This window comes from Eriocheir sinensis, unplaced genomic scaffold (assembly GCF_024679095.1).
Source record: "Eriocheir sinensis breed Jianghai 21 unplaced genomic scaffold, ASM2467909v1 Scaffold1670, whole genome shotgun sequence".
NCBI classification, from domain to species: Eukaryota; Metazoa; Arthropoda; class Malacostraca; order Decapoda; family Varunidae; genus Eriocheir; species Eriocheir sinensis.
Window position 1 is genome coordinate 25842 of NW_026111040.1, and position 17699 is coordinate 43540.

A 17699-nucleotide genomic window follows, 5' to 3' on the forward strand; every position below is an offset into this window, starting at 1 on the left:
CCTTGACCTTACATAACCAACAAAAATGATAACAAAATACACTTACAAATCAAAACACAAAATATAAATAATACTCACATATACAAAACAAAACATAAATCAGTTCATACACCCACTGACATTTTCGCCATCCGTTTCCGCAGCAAGGCGTGCATAAGTTTAGTTCAGCGCCTAGGAAGTCCTGAAGTGAATGTCTCCGGACCAGATTGGGCCGACTGTAAGCTGTGTGCTGCCGCACGACTTATAATTAAATCAGTAGATTTCATGACATTAATAAATCGAGGCGGACGGAAGTTTCACCCTAATACAAATGTCGCATCCGTGGATACACTACCACTAGTAAATTATTACTCTTTCTCCGGGAACTTCGGCTTCACCCTTGCCTAACCCCGGTTCATTCCAGACCAAATACATGTGCCCAGGTTTGCCTGACGTTGATGTAGGTGGTTGATAATATAATCTTCCATTACTTACAATACAATAGCTAACATAGAACGCTAGATACCTTAGGGCGAACGATACTATTCTTCCAAAACATCTTGTTAATTTTTATGGTTAAGAAAGGGGGAAGTATAATCATCACATGAATCTTGGAGGGAAACACATTGGGGAGGTTAATGAGTATGGGCTCGATCCCACTTTACCATCAGTCCTCGGGGACGTTCTGGTATTTCATTAGCGTCTCCAAAGGTGGGTTTTCCTTACAGTAATTAATTCTCAACACTCCCTTTCTTTACCACTTACAACCCATAACATGAACATTGGTTACATCCTTATCTTTCTTTCCAGCAATCCTACCTCTTACAGCTTAGGTTAACATCAAACTCCCTCAACACTCTTCAATATATCTACGTGGCGGTCTGCGGACTCTAGGGAATGATGGTTCTTCCTCTTTTTCCTCCTCAGGAAGATTTATCTCCTGTGCCCCCACTAACCACTCTTCCGGCCCATTGTACGGTTTTACCTTTTCTGCGGCCCTCTGAATCTCCTGTCCAGTAAACACATTGGTCAACACGTATGCACCACCATTTCTCATAACTTCCACAACCCGGTATGGTCCTTTCCACTTCACATTTAATTTTCTACTAGTGCTTGGTTGTGTTACTTCCACTCTAACCCACACAAGGGTACCTACTTCCACCTTTCGGTTTTTACGCGTTCTATTCGCGACTGCTCTGTATCTGCGAGTCATTTTCTGGTGAGTTTCTTTGATTATCTCGTGGGCTTCACGGATACCTTCCTCACTCGCTTCCGTGTCCGGTAAATCACTACTAATCAAGCGAGGGGGGGGTCGTGAAAAGAACGCATAATAAGGGGAGACACCGGTGGTTGTGTGTACGGCTGTGTTCAATATGGATTGACACTGTAACAATAGTTTTGGCCACCTTAACCCTAGAGCACTGAACTTGGGTCCATTGCACCCACCGATAGTGACATCGTGCGCATGCGCACTGTTCCTGAGGAGATAGGCGGCTGAGCTGCAGTATATCTTCAGTTTGCCTAGTGAGCTGATTGAGGTAGGTCACCCTTCTCCAATTCCGTTGTTGTTTTCCAGACCAGAACTTAGTTCGGGTTTATTACACCCAGTTCAGTGATACTTTTAGGAAGATTTTGTTGGGTGTACTGGACCCAAGTTCAGTGATAGCGATTCAGTACAAAGATAATAAGTGACTGTGTAGTGATATACATCGTCTATATGAGGCTATATTTTGAGATAGTTTTTGTGTGACAACATACTTTTCTTTGTTAAGGGTTTTTCCAGTTTTTGTTCAAAGGTAAGTTATTGACAAGGTTTATTGATACAAATATTTCTTTTTAGGCTGTAATAAGTGTTTTATGTGTAGTGAACAAAATGTGTATGTTTATGTAAAGTGAACAAATAAAGGATAGATTTTTGTGATGTGTTTCAGGCTTGGCAATATGGCGAAGAAAGGTCTGAGCGATGATGATATTGTTCAGTGCATATTCAATGAAGAAAGTGATGATGAACTCGACAGTGTGGAAGGTGAAGATATTTACGATAGTGATTTAGACAAGAAGTTTGAAGTCCATCCAGAAGAACTGCAAATGAATTCAACAACTGACTCTGAAGAAGAGGATGTGGCTCCTCGCCGCCGCAAGATAACCAAACAAGCGGGTGGGAGGCCAAAGAAACGGAAGCATCTCCAACCAATCATTTCTTCTTCTGCTTCATTTCCTGCTGCCACCCCTGCTGCCACCTCTGCTGCTACTCCTGATGCTTGCCGGCGACGACCTGTCCACCGTGATGACTTGCTGGTGAACTTCGGCACTGCTACTTTGAAAAGTGCGTCAGGCTATGTTTGGCACACTCGGCCTCAGGTAGCAGCCACAACAAGGACACCAGCACGAAATTTATTACCATCATTTACGCCTGGACCCACACAAACAGCATCCCAGTCCAAGACACCTGTTGAATGCTTCAAGCTGTTTGTGACAGATGCACTGGTGGACATAATTGTTCAATTCACAAACCAGAAAATTGAAGTTGTTGCCAGGCAGTACCAGAGGCAGACAGCTACAGTACAGCCAACCAATGCCGCTGAGATCCGTGCCTTGATTGGTATCTTGGTCTTCAGTGGTTACAGGAAGGATAACCACCTTAATACCAAAGAGATGTGGTGCCCAGTAGTAGGGACAAATTTCTATAAGGCCGCAATGTCTGAGGTACGATTCAACTTCCTTCTCTTCTGCCTCAGATTTGATGACGTGGCCACGCGAGAGGAGAGGCGCACCACCGACAAATTTGCGCCAATTAGAGATGTGTGGGACAAGTTCATGACGTACTGTGAGGAAAATTACACACCCCACGAAAACCTCACAGTGGATGAACAATTGCTGGCTTTTAGGGGCAAATGCCCCTTCAGGATGTACATACAAAACAAACCAGCAAAATATGGCATCAAGATTGTTATGGTGAATGATGTGGCCAGCAAGTACATGCTCAAAGGTATACCCTATCTGGGGAAACATGGTACAACACCTAGGTTTGGATTGCAACTCGGCCACCAGTTCACCAAAGACCTCACACAAGCCTACCGTAACACCAACAGAAACATAACAACGGACAATTGGTTCACATCTGTGCCTCTCCTACAGGACATGTTGAGCCAAGGAATGACTTTGGTGGGGACAGTTAGGGCCAACAAACGTGAAATTCCGGAATGTATACGGAAGAAAGATACACGCACACCTGGAAGTTCTGCTTTTCTTTACACTAAAGACATGACAGTCGTATCCCATTTACCTAAAACAAAAACAGCAAAGAAAAATGTGTTACTGCTGTCAAGTATGCACACACAGGGGAATGTGAATCCAGTAAACGGTAAGCCTGAAATAATAGAATATTACAATGAGACAAAAGGAGGCGTTGACACATTTGACCAAATGTGTGCTACTTACAGTTGTAGCAGGAAAACTAACAGGTGGTCAATGTGTGTTTTATGGGATACTCAATATGTCTGTCATCAATTCATGGATAATATACAAAAGCAACAACAGTGACACAGACGGGGCAATAAGGAATCGAAGAAAATACATGCATGACTTGGCGTTGGAACTCATAAAGCCCTCTGCTTACGAACGAATGATGACTCCAACTCAACATCGCCTGGTCAAGAATGCAATCAGGCAGGTGTGTTCTATCAACATTCCCCATGGAGCAGTTTCTGGGTACAGCACCATCGGCCGCTGAACAAAAGCAACCCCCGAAACGGTGCAGGAAGTGTGACACCAAAGCAGACAAAAAGACACGCTTTAGGTGTTACGTCTGCCAAGACCATGTCTGCATGAACCATTACATTCCTATTTGCTATGACTGTGTCTGAGTCTAAGGTAAATAATAATTTTGAAATTTTGTTTTCCATGTGGTTTTGTAAAATAGTTTTTGTTTCATTTCATTAGCCACCACTATCTCATAACTACTGATTAGTGGAATATAATTGGAAGTTTCCTGATCATTGAGAGTAGGTTGCACGGGATAGGTACCAGTGGTGTGAGGATCCTGTGTGTGAGGGTTCATAGTCTCTATTGTATCTAAGTCAACAATTAATATAGTTTCAAAAGGTTAGATAACTGGAAAACAACATTTTAGTGAAAAATTTGACAGTTTTGTTGAAAAAAATCATATTTTTCTCACTCTTCTCTGACGGATGTGATTTTTTTAGGAAATGGGGACCACATAAGATGAAAGCCCAACATCTTAGGAGCATTCTGTTGAAGTTTCGGCAAAATCTATGGAGCCATTTTATTTTGGCAGAATTTTTATGTAAAATTTTAATATTTTTTCGTTTTTTTACCCACATACTTTATAAATTTTATGTTTAATCAGTTATGAATAAATAAGACCTCTGAACATGTATAATATCTTATAAAAGACCTAAACTACATGTCTACATAATATTATTAATGAATATGAATATTTACTATTTTTTCCTTAATTTCCAAAAATGGGTCCAATGGACCCATGTTCAGTGTAACTGTGACCAGAATTCAAGTTCAGTGCTCTAGGGTTAACGGGTACCCTTGACATAGACAGGCTAACACACTTTTCATGGTGCGGTGCATACGTTCCGTAATACTGTTTCCTTGAGGGTGGTACGGGGTCGTCAGAGCGGCCGTGATTTTATATCTGCCACACAGGTCTCGAAAACTTTGCGCGGTAAACTCTTTCCCATTATCCGTTAACACTGTTTTTGGCGTTCCGAAATCCATGATATAGTTTTTAAATCCTTCACACACGCCATCCGTATGTTTGGTTTTAAGTGGATAAAATTTTACATAACGGGAATAATTATCACAGATGGTTAATACATAGCGGTACTCCTGGGCTCCAACAACCATGTCAGTCAGATCGAGGCTAACTCTCTCCAGTGGTTTTTCCACTGGGGGGAGCTCTTGCCATTGTTGCTGTAGTCCAGTAGTGCCTTTATACTGTTGACATATTAGATAATTTCTCACATACATGATCACATCTACTTTCATGTTTTGCCAGTAGTATAGGCCCTGTACCTTGGCCAATGTCTTCTCGATCCCTAGGTGTCCCACCTGAGCATGGGTCTGTTCTAGGACTTGTTGTTTAAGAGCTGTTGGGACAACTAGGCAAAACTGTTCACTTCCATCTTTTTTTGTAATGGCATAATATAAAACCCTTTCCCATACCACAAACTGATTTAAGGTGGTACGTGGGAAATTCCTCCTGGGCACATTTCCTCCCTCTAAATATTCAATCATCTGAACCCACCGGCCTTCTTCTAATTGCAAGGTTCTGATTTCCTCCTTAGTCTTTCCTAAGATGGTGTCTTCTGGTGGTGGAGGTATTAATAGCACCGGGCGAGAAAGCTGGTCAGCCACATTATTATATTTCCCCTTTATGTACTGAATTTTATAGCTATACTCTCTCATTTCTAATATCCACCTGTTCATTCTGGGAGATTTTGTTTTCCTTTTGAATATACTAGCTAGGGGTTGATGGTCCGTTATGATAGAGAATTTGGTCCCCCATAAATAATGATGGAACTGCCGACAGGTGAGGACGACCGCAAGAGCCTCGCAATCCACAGTAGCGTATCTAATTTCTGTGGGCTTTAGCTTCTTTGAAAAATATCCTATGGCTCTATTGGTGCCGTCTGGTGCTATCTGACTTAGTACTCCTCCTACATGGGTATTGCTGGCGTCGGTGGTGACATAAAATGGTTTGGTTACATCAGCTCTCACCAGTATAGGAGCCTGCGAAAGTTTCTCCTTCATTTGCTCAAAGGCCCTTTGACATTTCTGTGTCCACAGGAAGGGTGTTTTTCTGGTAAAGTCTGTTAGAGGGGCGGTAATTTCTGCATAACTCGGTACATGTTTCCTGTAAAACCCGCACATGCCGAGGAATCTTCTCACCTCCCTGATGTTGCTTGGTTTTTTTTGGGCCACTATGGCCTCGATATTAGCGGGATCTGGTTGACATCCCTTTTCGGACAGGATGTGCCCCCAAGAATTTTACTTGTCTTTGCCCAAATTTGCTTTTACTAATATTAACCTTAACCCCTTTTTCTCTGAGGGTGTCGAAGAGCTGACTTAACTGTTCCACCAAGGTCTGGAAATTTGGCCCAAAAATAACGATGTCATCTAAATAGTTCTTTACCCATCCTTGCTTGATTAGAGGAGTTAATACCTGGGCAATTTGAAGGAGAAAATGGCTGGGCTACAGCTCAACCCGAAGGGGAGTCTTTTAAAGCGGTATAAGGACACTCCATCACTGAAAGTGGTTAGATCTCTGCTGTTTTCCTCCAGCTCTACTTGAAAATATGCCTCCTTGAGATCTAAGGTAGCATAGGATTTGTTCCCTGACGCAACCTCTACTAGTTCTTCTAGACGGGGTAATGGGTAGATGTCCGTAGCTAAGTGTCTGTTTACTCCTCGATAATCCAAACACATCCTTTTGGAGCCGTCTGGTTTTGATACCAAGACGATAGGGCTCAACCAGGCTGCTGTAGAGGGCTCGATCACCCCCTTCTCTTCCATGTCCCCTACTAATTTATCTATGATTGCTTTGGCCTTCTCAGGATACTTATACTTGGGTTCTCTAACCGGAATAGGGTTTTCTACTGCAATCTTTACCGGTGGAGCTCTTATCTTCCCGATCTCTGAGGGGTGTAAAATGAATAGTTCGTTATTTTCCTGAATAACATGAAAAAGGACCTTCTTTTCCTCCTCCGACAGATGGCTGAAATCTTGGAGGGCTAACAGGGATTTCAGTTTGTCTTCTCGGCTTCTCTTGTCCCTGGGGTGGTCAGCATGGGGGAGCAAATCATTACTGATACTAATGTTCGCGTGAACCTTATTCTCCGCCACATCTTTTTTTTTTTTTTTCTACGTCGTGGCCAATTGCGCCGGTAAGCTTCTTCCCGGTGGATCCTGCATTCCTGATGGTCGGTCCAAGGCCTCTTTCCGGTGGGGCCTGATGGTCGGCCCAGCCCGTTCTGGCGCAGGCGAGTGTTTATAGTGGCGCCATTTTGCAATGGCTCATGCTGCCCTCCCGGAGCTCATCTTTAATCCTTGAATCTAGAGTCCGGGTTGATAGGTGGTCTTCTGGACAGCATGTGGGTAGTTTTAAGCCACTCGGCGGCGGCTGAAAATCCCAGCTTGGTGGCACCGGTCGGGGATTGAACTCGCGTCCTCCTGAACGCGGGGCCGTCTCCCTATCCATTCAGCCATCGCCTCCCCAAATCTGGGCCTTTTCCCGGTGAGTTAAGCTCTTCTATGACTTGCACGGGTTCGTAGGAGCCGAGGTAGGTACCTTTTCGGAAAATCTGGTGAGTTTTGTTTGGATTATATATGGGAACAAACACCTGCCTTTCCTCTGTCAATCTGCAGACAAAATCGTGCCTAGGGGTTTGATGGGGGGATACCAGCAAAATGGTTCCCGGAAGCTCAGATACCGTGAGAGGGTACAACTCAGTCCGGAAGGATGGAATCTCGATCGGGTTGTTTACTCTCAAGGTGGGCCTGAAGGGTTCGATCGTCCCCGGTACAATGCGAACTCGTTCTACCTTACCGTGTCGTTTGGCTACGTAGCGGATTGGGTGTAATGTACCGCCCCATACCAAAGTACCTTGCTTATTATTCCATGTCATGGGGTCCTGTCCTAACACGTCACATCCTAATAGTAGATCATTTCCGATGTAATTGTCGGGGACCACTGGTAACCACAACCTGGAGGTGCCTTGTTCACCTATTCCTATTTCTAGGCACACCATTCCCAGGATTCTTAGTGGTGATCCTGTGACAAAATACTAATCTAAGAAGCATATAGCATTCACCCACTATGTGAATGTGATCATAAAAATAAATAAATAAAATAATCTCATTTGTATAAAACAAAGTATAAAAAAATATTACAAAGCATGTAATGAGTACTTACACGAGGCTTCCAACGCTTCTTGAGAGGGACAGTTGGTACCTCATCATCAATTTGCTGCCTTTTTTGGGGTGCTCCAAACTTTGCCTTGAGGGCATCAAACTCTTTCATAGGCATCCTAAGGCACTTCATTTTGGTTCTCAATGACATTCTCCAACATTTCTGAAAATCATAATTATGAAAATGAAATTTATGACAATAAAATGTATGTATCATACTAATGATTAAACATGTAGATTCTATTTTGTTTCATCATTTCAATTCCAATAATGTTAGTGTCTTAAGTGATGATTGGCACTACCTTACTATTCAAAATAAATTCACTTACAGGATTTCAAAGGTAGCTTAAGGTTTAAGGAATCGTAATCACCAGGATGTACCCTTTCGACGTGAGCAAGTCCTCTGTATCTTTGAACTATGGGTACTGCCAGGATCTCACACACCACACACCCCATCTCCCTTCCTCAAGAGAGGACAGGTACCACTCCTAGTCACCGGAAAGACTCCGGCCTGAGCAAGCTCGAACCGCCGCCCTGTCAGACCATGAAGCCTGGCAGCGCAGCGCTCTAACCAGTTGCGCCATCCATGTGAGTTACTCAAACAGGTTCCTTTATTAAGTTTCTTTCCATGTCATCTCAGCCCCTGCGTTTTCGCAGCTAAGAAGAGTTATATCCACCTCATCAAAATTATGAATCAATTTGTACAGGGTGATCAGCTCTCCTCTCTCCCGTCTTCTTCTTCTTTCCTGTATGTTTTCCTTGGTCTTTTTTTTCCCATTTCCATAACATGGAACTTGTTTGCATGAAATTCCATCTCCCATAACTGGCTCCATCTGTACACTCTGTCCAGGTCTTTTTGCAACTCTTCACAGTCTTCCTGCGTCCTCACTTTTCTTACTAACTTTGCATCGTCTGCAAAAAAGGCCCATATAACTTTTTTATACCAATCGCTATATCATTTATATATAACATGAATATTATTGGTGCCACGACTGAGCCTTGAGGAACTCCACTCTCTACCTTCCCCCAGTTTGGTTTATCCTCTCTAATCACCTTCCTCATTTCTCTTTCCATAGAGTAATCCTTCATCCACTCGATAACCTTTCCCGCCATTCATCCCCACTGCTATAGCTTCTAGATTAACCTTGTGTGTGGAACCTTGTCAAAAGCTTTTTCAGATCGATATATACACAATCAGCCCATCCTTCTCTTTCTTGCATCACGTCTATTGCTCTTGAATAGAAACATAGAAAGTTGGTGACACACGAATTCCCTTTTTCTAAATCCAAACTGTCCCTTATTTAGCCTATCGTGTTTTCCTTTTCTAAATGTTCGACCCTTTATTTTTGTATTATACTTTCACAGATATTGCACATTTCACTTGTCAAAGAGACTGCTCTGTAATTTAGTGGTTCAATTTTATCTCCACTTCCATAAATTGGTACAATGTGCGCTCCTTTCCATTCTAAGGGCAGTTTTTCCGTATTTATAGAGCATGTTATTATGTCATAAAGTGGTTCCAATAATTTATTTATACACCCTTTTAGCACTTGTCCCGAGATTCCATCTGGTCCCATCTTAGTATATTCTTAGTATATATTTATATTATTCAAATAGACATGTTTCGGTATATCCAGGACTTTCTACATTATCAGTCTGTTATTTGCTATAACATGGCTCTGAGGAGAAGGTCACTCTACCAAATGAGCCTGTACACTTACTTTAACATTGTTTGCTCATTGGCTGATATTATATATCGACCAAGAATTGGCAGACAAGGTATGTGGATTAGCTGCACATACATTTTTTTTTTAAACAAAATATCCAATGAAATGCTTATATATATAATAGTTGTTCATGCCAACAGGTGGGGACCCCCTAGAGAGTTCTCCCAAGTTGAGGAGGCCCTGCTCGACCTTCTTTCTCCCACAGGGTATGCAAGTCTGCCCATTCCTGACAGCGAGGGTGGTTCTTTGAGTAAGTAACTTGATTAACCATTTTCCGTATGTTTCTTTGCCTATACATAGTCTCAAAGCAGGAATTAATATTAGAACACAGAAATGGCTACTAATAAAATACATAGGATATAAATTTTGTCCAGACGAACTTACGTCATTACGAATATTTTCCATATGTACTTTATATCGTACAAACACCATACTAACTTTTGCATCCGAACTTTTCCATACAAACTTTTTTCATACAAACATTATCCCTGATGAACAATTGCATACGAATTTTAGACACAGACCTATTCCAAACAAGATTTGGTCCTAGAATCATCAGTGACAGTTCACCCAGATGTTAATCCTTCCCTTTCTGGTGGATTCATAAATGTGTACCTGGGAAAGGTAAAGTGTGGCAACCTGGATGTCACACTGGCCCTGTGTCCCAGCAGGACAGTATGTTCCGGCATACCATGGGCTCAAGGGGCTGACGTGTTGGAGATAAGCACTGAGGCCACATGCAGCTTACCATATGTCCCCAACTTTACATGTGGTTGTGATAATACCATTTCCTAACTATATTTCAGATGTAGCTGGTGCTACACAGTGCCTTCCCTCTCAGGCTCTGGGTCCTGCTCAAGAAGGTACCCATCCCTCCACAAGTGGTACACCGCAGGGAGAGTTTACTGTCATGGTGATTGAAGGCGAGGAGCGGAGAATCCCAATAATATCTGATAGCAGCCTTGAGTCAAGGTGAATCATATAGTAACATCGTATTATGGTAGTTATTGAAAAAAAACGGTGCATTTTATTTGTATTTGGTTTAAAGCCTTAAACTGTGCACACCTTCCTTTGAAGTACATAAGTGTTCATTCTCATGAACGAATATTTTAAAATAAGACGCTATCAGCGGCATGAGAGTTTAATGACTAAAGAATGAGACGTTATGTGTCATTTGCTTAACTGTAATGGGTTAACAGATGAATATAAGAGAAACATTGTTGTTTACAGCAGCATGAGAAGTAGAGTGCTATATGTATTAGGTTTGTTTTGTACACTATTTTTGCCAAAAACCCTCTGCTTTCACTCTACCATTCCAAGATAAACATCACAACAAACTTGATGAAATTTTTGGGTTTACTTAAATTTTTGCATTTTTTTTTATTCTAGGTTTCATGGAGGAGATTAAGGTGGCACCTCAGCTTCTTAATGTAAATGAAGTACGGGACCTTATTTCCGACCTTGTGGGGACTCAAAGAGAGGCTGTGTCTTTACAGCGGGAGAATGTGGCACTGCAGCGGGAGTGTGTTGCAATGCAGCGGGAGACTGTGGCTGCCTTGCAGAAATTAGCTGAAACACCAGCAGGCATCCTAAAACTTGTCCAGGCTATGGGAGGCCGAATTAAATAGGAAGCCATAGGTTTTCCCCTCATTTAAGCAATTAAGGTTTAAATCATATAGGATTAAGCATTTTTTATTTCCTGGATTTTTTTTTTCTCTCCTTTAATCACTAAGTTATGACGTAAATCTTAGAGGATCAAGTTATTTTGTCTTTCTTAAGGTTGTTAGTTTTTTCTCATTGTTTTTTTTGAGTTTAGGTGTAAATATTGATTTTTTTTTGTCTTTTTCAGGATTAAGTTTTGATGTAAATTTTTTTTTTTTTTCTGTCTTTGGATTCTAGTCACGTTCCATTTGCTCCCGATACCAGAATCTCAAGTTGAGCTGTGCTACATTTTTAGTTCCTTATGTTTCTAGTCCCCTTTTCCATTTTTTTACCCAATACCATTTATCTCAAGTTGAGCTGCTATAATTTTCGTTTCTCAGGATTCTAGTATACCTCAAAGTGAGCTGTGCTGTAATCTTAGTTTCTCAGGATTGATTATATTAACACAAATATTTTATAATGCATAAGAGGTCATATTGGCATGTACTCTTTTATAATATTTTACTTATACTAAAATTTCTTTATTTTTTTTAATAAAAGGAAACTATAGCTATACATCTGTAAACGGTTGGTAATGTTTATACTAAGATTTTATATTTTTCTATAAAAGGAGATCATGTTTTTTATACAATGTTGCGTATGGTTGAATATATTTACACTAAAATTTTAAAAATTCATTAACTCCTTATTTGTTGCTGAAGACTTAACTTAATGTTTTTTTTTATTACTTACAGAGAACTTAACAAAAAAAAAAAATTCTTCCTGTGAAATATACTCATACATACATGCATACATAGAGAGAGAGAGAGAGAGAGAGAGAGAGAGAGAGAGAGAGAGAGAGAGAGAGAGAGAGGAGGAGGAAGATACAAAAATAATGAAATTACAACACACACACACACACACACACACACACACACACACACACACACACACACACACACACACACTTAAGCAGCTCCACTGCAGATCTCATGTAAACCATCTCTGGATGAGTTCCTTTCGGACAGTTGCCCCACGCTCATGGTGTCCGGCCGCAGGAGGCAAGTCTCCTTCTTCATCTTTCTGCTGGGGAGGTAATGAAAATAAATTAAAGATGAACTTAAGCAGTACTGGCATACTGTAGCATATGCCGAATAACTAGCACCTCCACTTGACATTGCTACTGCATATGTATGTTAATAAATCTACCCTAAACCTAAGTATACAAGGAGCACTGATACAGACAGCAATTTGTGGAGTATATAAAAGATAGCACTATCTCAATGAAATACAGAAGCACCTACAGCTGCTGTGGAGCTGGAACGCCACGTCTAACACAACGGTTGCGTAGCAGCAGACAAGCCGTCATGATCTTGGCACACTTCAGGGGAGTGTACTGCTGTTGGTGGTTGCGAGTGTTCTAAGTGCTAATCGGTTCACGGATAGAGAAAGTCATATCCGCCAGGGTTACTTTATTGGACAAAACATACACAGCTCATTACAGCAAGGACAACACATAGGATAGGTGTTTGTTTGTGTATGCGTTTGTGTGAATGTTGTTTGTGAAGGTTAACATTTAAGTGTGGGTGTATGTGTAGAACAATGTGTACGAATGGACGACAAGAGGACATGGACGGACAGTAGAAGATAAACAAGTAACAAGAGATAAACAATTAGACGCACAAGAAACAGCGAGACAGGAGCACGAACGAAAACATTGACACAAAGTAAAAATGAACATAGAGTCTATGCTGCAAGCTGGAGTGAGTAGTGCAGTGACAACAGCTACAGTAAGTCGAGCTGGAGTGAGTAATGCGGTGACAACAGCTACGGTGAGTCGAGCTGAAGTGTTGAGCAGCGAGGGGTTGAGCAGCGAGGAGTTGAGCAGCGAGGAGTTGAGCAGCGAGGAGTTGAGGAGCGTAAGATGGGCTACGTGAGGTGGGCTACGTGAGGTGGGCCGCGTGGGTTGAGCTGCGTGAGGTGGGCTGCGTGAGGTGGGCTGCGGTGAGTTGAAAGGTTGGCTGTTTAATAGATCCTGGAAGGCTTGAATCCGCACTCCCAAATCGCGAACCACGTAGACGGGTTCTGAGCAGAAGAGTGGTGCTCTGAAGGACACCGCCGTAGTAGAGGAAGAGTTGCATGTCGTCGTCAGGTATGGTGAAGTCGAGCGGCGTGGAGATGGGCGAAAGGCACTGGCGTAAACGCACCGGGGGCCACGGCAGTCAGAGAGTGCGTCGAGGGAACTGCGTGTGAAGGCGCTAGCCGCCAGCAGGGGCCTCGGCAGTCGGTGAGAGTAGAACGACTGCGTGTGTTAAAGGCGCCAACTGCCAGCGTGTCAGGGGGGCCTCGGCAGTCCGTGAGGGCGTCGAACGACTGCGTGGTAAGGCGCTAGATGCCAGCGTGCCAGAGGCCACAGCCGGTTGAGGAGTGAGAGGCGCTAGCATATGCCAGGAGCCGCGGCAGTCGTGAGTGCGTCGAACGACTGCGTGGGAAGGCGCTAGCTGCCAGCAGGGGCCTCGGTGGCTCGGGGAGTGAACCAGTGTTCAAAAAGGCACTGTAACACAACACTATATGCTCAGTAGGTAACACTGTGACACTAACTGTTGCTGGGGACGTGCTGCACTGAACTGTTGCTGGACACACTGCACTGTACACAAAGATCCACAAGTGAAAGATAATCCAAGAGGGCGGTGGTAGATCCAGGAGGCGGTGGTTAATCCAGGGGGCAGCTAGTAATCCCAGTGGGGTGTCACACTGTGTTTGCGTGTCTCTCTAAGTCTGTGTGGTGTGTGGTGGCGTATACACTGAGTCTATGGCGTGTACACCGAGTCTGTGTGTGGCGTGTACACTGAGTGTGTGGTACTGTGTGTCTCAGTAATATGTCGCACTGTGTTTGAGTGTTCACTGAGTCTGTGTAGTGTGTTACACGATGTGCGTGTCTCAGTCGCCGGACCAGCGGGAAGGCAGGATGGGGAAAGGGTGGGGTGGGTGGGTGAGCGCTGGAAGAGCACTATGGGGCATAAAAGATGCCTGAAGGGTGCACAAGGGGCCTGGAGAGGGGGCACAAAGGGGGCCTGGAGGAGGCGCTGAAGGTGCCTGGAGGAGGCGCGCAGAGGGTGCCTGGAGGGGCGCACAGAGGGTGCCTGGAGAGGGCAAAGAAGGTGCCTGGAGAGGGGCACAGAAGGTGCCTGGGGAAGGCGCAGAAGGCGCCTGGGGGAGGGCGGGGGAGAACCCTGAAGGTGGCAACCACGCCTACGGCGTAATGTTTCTCCCGACCTGAGTGCTCAGCCCCACGAACCCCGAATGGAGGTGAGGATTTTTGCCCCAGGAGAGGGCGGACGAATGGACAAGTTACCCTGCCCAGGTCCTCCACTCTAGGAGAGAGTGCCCTTGGTACGGCACCGGCTATAAGCCACCTTGAACCATAGCAACACTGCAGGGTCACCAATTGTTGGTGGTTGCGAGTGTTCTAAGTGCTAATCGGTTCACGGATAGAGAAAGTCATATCCGCCAGGGTTACTTTATTGGACAAAACATACACAGCTCATTACAACAAGGACAACACATAGGATAGGTGTTTGTTTGTGTATGCGTTTGTGTGAATGTTGTTTGTGAAGGTTAACATTTAAGTGTGGGTGTATGTAGAACAATGTGTACGAATGGACGACAAGAGGACATGGACGGACAGTAGAAGATAAACAAGTAACAAGAGATAAACAATTAGACGCACAAGAAGCAGCGAGACAGGAGCACGAACGAAAACATTGACACAAAGTAAAAATGAACATAGAGTCTATGCTGCAACGCCCCATTTTCTTATTGTCACTGAGGGGAAGGAACACGGAATTTGAGCGGTTACTGCTACAGATTACTCCCAGTGACGAGGAAGGAGGAACGAAATCTTCCCTGGTGCTGAGGCGCTGTGGCAGACGGTGATGCGTTGCGCTGAGTAGCGTTGTGCGATGAGTTGCGCTGAGTAGAGTTGTGTTGAGGAACGGTAAGTTGCGCTGAGTAGTTCAGCTACGGTGAGTCGAGCTGGGGCGAGTAATGCAGTGACAACAGCTACAGTAAGTCGAGCTAGAGTGAGTAGTGCAGTGGCAACAGCTACGGTGAGTCGAGCTGGAGTGAGTAATGCGGTAACAACAGCTACGGTGATTCGAGCTGGAGTGAGTAGTGCAGTGACAACAGCTACAGTAAGTCGAGCTGGAGTGAGTAATGCGGTGACAACAGCTACGGTGAGTCGAGCTGAAGTGTTGAGCAGCGAGGGGTTGAGCAGCGAGGAGTTGAGCAGCGAGGAGTTGAGCAGCGAGAGTTGAGGAGCGTGAGTTGAGGAGCGTAAGGTGGGCTGCGTGAGGTGGGTTGCGTGAGGTGGGCCGCGTGAGTTGAGCTGCGTGAGGTGGGCTGCGTGAGGTGGGCTGCGTGAGGTGGGCTGCGGTGAGTTGAAAGGTTGGCTGTTTAATAGATCCTGGAAGGCTTGAATCCGCACTCCCAAATCGCGAACCACATAGACGGGTTCTGAGCAGAAGAGTGGTGCTCTGAAGGACACCGCCGTAGTAGAGGAAGAGTTGCATGTCGTCGTCAGGTATGGTGAAGTCGAGCGGCGTGGAGATGGGCGAAAGGCACTGGCGTAAACGCACCGGGGGCCACGGCAGTCAGAGAGTGCGTCGAGGGAACTGCGTGTGAAGGCGCTAGCTGCCAGCAGGGGCCTCGGCAGTCGGTGAGAGTAGAACGACTGCGTGTGTTAAAGGCGCCAACTGCCAGCGTGCCAGGGGGGCCTCGGCAGTCCGTGAGGGCGTCGAACGACTGCGTGGTAAGGCGCTAGATGCCAGCGTGCCAGAGGCCACAGCCGGTTGAGGAGTAAGAGGCGCTAGCATATGCCAGGAGCCGCGGCAGTCGTGAGTGCGTCGAACGACTGCGTGGGAAGGCGCTAGCTGCCAGCAGGGGCCTCGGTGGCTCGGGGAGTGAACCAGTGTTCAAAAAGGCACTGTAACACAACACTATATGCTTAGTAGGTAACACTGTGACACTAACTGTTGCTGGGGACGTGCTGCACTGAACTGTTGCTGGACACACTGCACTGTACACAAAGATCCACAAGTGAAAGATAATCCAAGAGGGCGGTGGTAGATCCAGGAGGCGGTGGTTAATCCAGGGGGCAGCTAGTAATCCCAGTGGGGTGTCACACTGTGTTTGCGTGTCTCTCTAAGTCTGTGTGGTGTGTGGTTGTGTATACACTGAGTCTATGGCGTGTACACCGAGTCTGTGTGTGGCGTGTACACTGAGTGTGTGGTACTGTGTGTCTCAGTAATATGTCGCACTGTGTTTGAGTGTTCACTGAGTCTGTGTAGTGTGTTACACGATGTGCGTGTCTCAGTCGCCGGACCAGCGGGAAGGCAGGAAGGGGAAAGGGTGGGGGTGGGTGGGTGAGCGCCGGGAAGAGCACTATGGGGCATAAAAGATGCCTGAAGGGTGCACAAGGGGCCTGGAGAGGGGGCACAAAGGGGGCCTGGAGGAGGCGCTGAAGGTGCCTGGAGGAGGCGCGCAGAGGGTGCCTGGAGGGGGCGCACAGAGGGTGCCTGGAGAGGGGCAAAGAAGGTGCCTGGAGAGGGGCACAGAAGGTGCCTGGGGAAGGCGCAGAAGGCGCCTGGGGGAGGGCGGGGGAGAACCCTGAAGGTGGCAACCACGCCTACGGCGTAATGTTTCTCCCGACCTGAGTGCTCAGCCCCACGAACCCCGAATGGAGGTGAGGATTTTTGCCCCAGGAGAGGGCGGACGAATGGACAAGTTACCCTGCCCAGGTCCTCCACTCTAGGAGAGAGTGCCCTTGGTACGGCACCAGCTATAAGCCACCTTGAACCATAGCAACACTGCAGGGTCACCAATTGTTGGTGGTTGCGAGTGTTCTAAGTGCTAATCGGTTCACGGATAGAGAAAGTCATATCCGCCAGGGTTACTTTATTGGACAAAACATACACAGCTCATTACAACAAGGACAACACATAGGATAGGTGTTTGTTTGTGTATGCGTTTGTGTGAATGTTGTTTGTGAAGGTTAACATTTAAGTGTGGGTGTATGTGTAGAACAATGTGTACGAATGGACGACAAGAGGACATGGACGGACAGTAGAAGATAAACAAGTAACAAGAGATAAACAATTAGACGCACAAGAAACAGCGAGACAGGAGCACGAACGAAAACATTGACACAAAATAAAAATGAACATAGAGTCTATGCTGCAATGCCCCATTTTCTTATTGTCACTGAGGGGAAGGAACACGGAATTTGAGCGGTGACTGCTACACTGCAACACTCCACCAGACCTGTGGAGACACCTGTACATGAAAATGTATGTTAGGCAACTACAAAAACTTTTAGTAGTGATTACTGTAACCCATCCTACAACACTT

General features: G+C 45.1%; 1 long non-coding RNA gene across 1 annotated transcript; it reads left to right on the top strand.

Annotated features, from left to right (window-relative positions):
* The first annotated feature begins 9813 nt into the window (after positions 1 to 9813).
* On the top strand, positions 9814 to 11635 carry LOC126990463 (uncharacterized). The gene is made up of 3 exons (XR_007744385.1): positions 9814 to 9900; positions 10457 to 10622; positions 11040 to 11635. It is a non-coding gene; the product is annotated as an uncharacterized LOC126990463 (long non-coding RNA).
* Positions 11636 to 17699: the final 6064 nt, after the last annotated feature.